Below are 6,000 nucleotides of genomic sequence, written 5' to 3'. Positions count from 1 at the left end.
AGCCACCCAAATCCAGGAAGCACAGTGAGTCCCATATAGGAAAAACCCAAGGAGAAACACGCCGAGACACATAGTAATCAAATTGGCAAAAATTAAAGACAAAGAAAAATTATTGAAAGCAACAAGGGAAAAATGACAAATAACATTCAAGGGAACTCCCATAAGGTTAACAGCTGATTTCACAGCAGAAACTCTACAAGCCAGAAGAGAGTGGCATGATATACTTAAAGTGATGAAAACGAAGAACCTACAACCAAGATTACTCTAACCAGCAAGAATCTCATTCAGATTTGCTGGAGAAATCAAAAGCTACACAGACAGGCAAAGGCTAAGAGTATTCAGCACCTCAAACCAGCTGTACAACAAATGCTAAAGGAACTACTCTAAGTGGGAAACACAAGAGAAGAAAAGGACCTTCAAAAAAAAAAACACAAAACCCAAAAGAATTAGAAAAGTGGTAATAAGAACATACATATCAATAATTACCTTAAAAGTGAATGGATTAAATGCTCCAACAAAAAGACATATGCTTGCTGAATGGATACAAAAACAAGACTCATATATATGTTGTCTATAAGAGACCTGCTTCAGAACTAGGCCTACATACAGACTGAAAGTGAGGGGATTGAAAAAGATATTCCATGCAAATGGAAATCAAAAGAAAGCTGCAGTAGCAATACTCATATCAGATAAAATAGACTTTAAAATAAAGAATGTTACAAGAGACAAGGAAGGACACTACATAATGATCAAGGGATCAATCCGAGAAGAAGATATAACAGTTATCAATATATATGCACCCAACATAGGAGCACCTCAATACATAAGGCAACTACTAACAGCTATAAAAGAGGAAATCAACAGTAACACAATAATAGTTGAGGATTTTAACACCTCACTTACACCAATGGACAGATCATCCAAACAGAAAATTAATAAGGAAACAAAAGCTTTAAATGACACAATAGACCAGACAGATTTAATTGATATTTATAGGCCATTCCATCCCAAAACAGCAGATTACACTTTATTCTCAGTGTGCATGGAACATTCTCCAGGATACATCACATCTTGGGTCACAAATCAAGCCTCAGTAAATTTAAGAAAATTGAAATAATGTCAAGCATGTTTCCTGACCACAGCTCTATGAGACTACAAATCAATTACAGGGAAAAAAAAACATAAAGAACACAAACACATGGAGGCTAAACAATATGTTACTAGATAACCAAGAGATCACTGAAGAAATCAAAGCAGAAATGAAAAAATACCTAGAGACAAATAACAATGAAAACTCGACAATCCAAAACCTATGGGATGCAGCAAAAGCAGTTCTAAGAAGGAAGTTTATAGCTATACAAGCCTACCTCAAGAAACAAGAAAAATCTCAAATAAACAATCTAATCTTACACCTAAAGGAATTAGAGAAAAAGGAACAAACAAAACCCAAAGTTAGCAGAGGGAAAGACATCATAAAATCAGAGCAGAAATAAATGAAAAAGAAACAGAGAAAACAATAGCAAAAATCAATAAAACTAAAAGCTGGTTCTTTGATAATATAAACAACATCCATAACCCATTAGCCAGACTTATCAAGAAAAAGAGGGAGGAGCTTCTCTGGTGGTGCAGTGGTTGAGAGTCTGCCTGCTGATGCAGGGGACACGGGTTTGTGCCCTGGTCTGGGAGGATCCCACATGCCATGTAGCAGCTGGACCCATGAGCCATGGCTGCTGAGCCTGTGAGTCCAGAGCCTGTGCTCCGCAACGGGAGAGGCCACAACAGTGAGAGGCCCGTGTACTGCAAAAAAAAAAAAAAAAAAAAAAAAAAAAAAAAAAAAAAAAAAAGAGGGAGAGGACTCAAATCAATAAAATTAGAAATGAAAAAGGAGGAGACGTTACAACAGACACCACAGAAATACAAAGCATCCTAAGAGACTACTACAAACAACTCTATGCCAATAAAATGGACAACCTGGAAGAAATGGACAAATTCTCAGAAAGGTATAACTTTCCAAGATTGAACCAGGAAGAAATAGAAAATACGAACACACCAAGCACAGGTAATGAAATTGAAACTGTGATTAAAAATCTTCCAACAAACAAAAGTCCAAGACCAGATGGCTTCACAGGTGAATTCTATCAAACATTTAGAGAAGAACTAACACCCATCCTTCTTAAACTCTTCCAATAAGTTGCAGAGGAAGGAACACTCTCAAACTCATTCTATGAGGCTACCATCACCCTGATACCAAAACCGGACAAATATCCTACAAAAAAAGAAAATTACAGACCAATATTACTGATGAATATAGATGCAAAAGTCCTCAACAAAATACTAGCAAACAAAATCCAACAACACATTAAAAGGATCATACACTATGATCAAGTGGGATTTATCCCAAGGATGCAAGGATTCTTGAGTATATGCATATCAATCAACGTGATACACCATATTAACAAACTGAAGGATAAAATCCGTATGATCATCTCAATAGATGCAGAAAAAGCTTTCAACAAAATTCAACACTGATTTATGATAAAAACTCTCAGAAAGTGGTCATAGAGGGAACCTACCTCAACATAATAAAACCCATATATGAAAACCCCACAGCAAACATCATTCTCAATGGTGAAAAACTGAAACCATTTCCTCTAAGATCAGGAACAAGACAAGGAGGTCCACTCGCACCACTATTATTTAACAGAGTTTTGGAAGTCCTAGCCGTGTCAATCAGAGAAGAAAAAGAAATAAAAGGAATACAAATCAGAAAAGAAGTAAAACTATCACTGTTTGCAGATGACATGACACTGTACATAGAGAATCCTAAACATGCCACCAGAAAACTACTAGAGCTAATCAGTGTGTTTGATAAAGTCGCAGGATACAAAATTAATGCACAGAAATCTCTTGCATTCCTATACACTAATAATGAAAAATCTGAAAGAGAAATTAAGGAAACACTCCCATCTACCATTGCAACAAAAAGAATAAATTACCTGGGAATAAACCTACCTAGGGAGACAAAAGACCTGTATGCAGAAAACAATAAGACACTGATGAAAGAAACTAAAGATGATACCAACAGATGGAGAGATATACAATGCTCTTCGATTGGAAGAATCAATATTGTGAAAATGACTATATTACTCAAAGCAATCAACAGATTCAATGCAATCCCTATCAAATTACCAATAACATATTTTTACAGAGCTAGAACAAAAATCTTAAAATTTGTATGGAGATACAAAAGACCCCGAAGAGCCAAAGCAGTCTTGAGGGAAAAAAAACTGAGCTGGAGGAATCAGACTCCCTGACTTCAGACTATACTACAAAGCTACAGTAATCAAGACACTATGGTACTGGCACAAAAACAGAAATATAGATTAATGGAACAAGATCAAAAGCCCGGAGATACACCCACGCACCTATGGTCAACTAACCTATGACAAAGGAAACAAGGATATACAATGGAGAAAAGACAGTCTTTTCAATAAGTGGTGCTGGGAAAACTGGACTGCTGCATGTAAAAGAATGAAATTAGTACACCCCCTAACACCATACACAAAAATAAACTCAAAATGGATTTGAGACCTAAATGTAAGACCAGACACTCTAAAACTCTTAGAGGAAAACATAGGAAGAACACTTTTTGACATAAATCACAGCAAGATCTCTTTTGATCCATCTCCTAGAGTAATGGAAATAAAAACAAAAATAAATAGATGGGACCTAATGAAATTTAAAAGCTTTTGCACAGCAAAGGAAACCATAAACAAGATGAAAAGACAATCCTCAGAATGGGAGAAAATATTTGCAAATGAATCAGCTGACAAAGGATTAATCTCCAAAGTATATAAACAGCTCATGCAGCTCAATATTTTAAAAAAACAAACAACCCAATCCAATACCGGGCAGAAGACCTAAATAGACATTTCTTCAAAGAAGACATACAGATGGCCAAGAAGCCCATGAAAAGCTCCTCAACATCACTAATTATTAGAGAAATGCAAATCAAAACTACAATGAGGTATAATCTCACACCAGTTAGAATAAGCATCATCAGAAAATCTACAAAGAACAAACGCTGGAGCGGATGTGGAGAAAAGGGAACCCTCTTGCACTGTTGGTGGGAATGTAAATTCATAGAGCCACTATGGAAAACTGTATGGAAGTTCCTTAAAAACTAAAAATAGAATTACCATATTACCCAGCAATCCCACTACTGAGTATATAACCAGAGAAAACCATAATTCAGAAGGATACACGCACCCCAATGTTCATTGCAGCACTATTTACAATAGCCAGGTCATGGAAGCATCCTAAATGCCCATCGACAGATGAATGGAAAAATAAGATGTGGTACATATGTACAGTGGGATATTACTCAGCCATAAAAAGGAATGAAATTGGGTCATTTGTAGAGACATGGATGGATCTAGAGATTGTCATACAGAGTGAAGTAAGTCAGAAAGAGAAAAACAAATATCGTATATGAATGCATATATGTGCAACCTAGAAAAATGGTATGGATGAACCTGTTTGCAGGGCAGAAATTGAGACACAGACATAGAGAACAAACGTATGGACACCAAGTTGGGAAAGCAGTGGGCATTGAAGGAGGTGGTGTGATGAATTGTTAGCTTGGGATTGACATGTATACACTGTTGTGTATAAAATGGGTGACTAATAAGAACCTGCTGTATAAAAAAAAATTAAATTTAATTTAAAAATTTTAAAAAATGCATATTGGTGTGCAACTGATTTATACTTTATGTATTTTTGAAATTTTCTTCAGTAAATTTGAAATACTTTAATTGAGGAAGCAGCAGAATATCTGATATTTCCAAAGAAATCTGCCATTTGTGCCAAAAACTGTCATTGGAACAAACTCATTGGATCAGATGCCTGTATTCTTTAATAAGAAACAAAAATAAATGCATTGACATTTTTCCTCAAGAATTTGAAGAAAAACACCTAAAGAAGCTGATATGTATGCAAAGATTTATTATACTTATACACAACTTAAAGTATCTCCTTTAGATCATGGTTTATGTAGTGAACATTTGGGAAGAGCATGAGATATTTTTTTTAATTTAGATAATTATAAATTTAAGATTGAATTCTAAGAATTCATTACAAATAATCTTATTGATCTAGGGAAATATTGCTATTATGATGTTATATGAAAAATCAGTCTATAAGACAAACCATAGGATATTTTAAAAATACATCGTATGTCTGTATGTGTTTTAGTATAGTTAGAAATCTATCAAATTTTGTTACTCTCGATTGTGAGAATGCAGATTATGCTTATTTTCCATTACAATGTTATAATCACTTTGTAGATTTAACCCTTCACCATTGTATAAAGTAATTTATGAGAAGGTAACTGAAGGGTGGACAAAAGGATTTAGTTAAATGAATCAGTGTAATGGCCAATGCAAGGGATTCCCACATAATGACTATAGAATTTATATAGCATATACATGAAAATTCAGATTATTACTTTAAAGACATTATGCATGCAATAGGAAAAGAACGATGTAATAGGAAAGTATGTGTCAAATGATCATTGTTTTAACTATATGAAGGGCACTGAAAACAGAGAGGTGACTTTACCTAAGAATTGCTTCTACCTCATACACTGGAGAAACATTTCCCAGTAACCAGACTGGACTCAGGTATAATATGGATTATATTGAACTCTAGAATTTTAAAACAGAAAAGATTCTTTGTAACTATCAAAAAGGACTCCGCATTTTTTTTTAAATAACACACTTGAAACTTCAAATATATAATAACCTTTCAAAAAACTGAATTTTGACTTTAAAGAAGGGAATTAATTGAAAAATGCAATATTCTTTGCAACTGATGGACTTTGTGGATGAATGAATCCTAGAAACACCAGTACCAGGTAAAAGATAAAATTAGTGAGTGCTCACTGAGAACCAATCACAATACAAAACATTGTACATGGGTTGATTCATGCTTCACAATTAC

Source organism: Tursiops truncatus, chromosome 5 (genome assembly GCF_011762595.2).
Source record: "Tursiops truncatus isolate mTurTru1 chromosome 5, mTurTru1.mat.Y, whole genome shotgun sequence".
In the NCBI taxonomy this organism is placed as follows: domain Eukaryota; kingdom Metazoa; phylum Chordata; class Mammalia; order Artiodactyla; family Delphinidae; genus Tursiops; species Tursiops truncatus.
The sequence above is the reverse complement of the archived record's forward strand: the minus strand, read 5'-3'. Positions refer to the sequence as shown.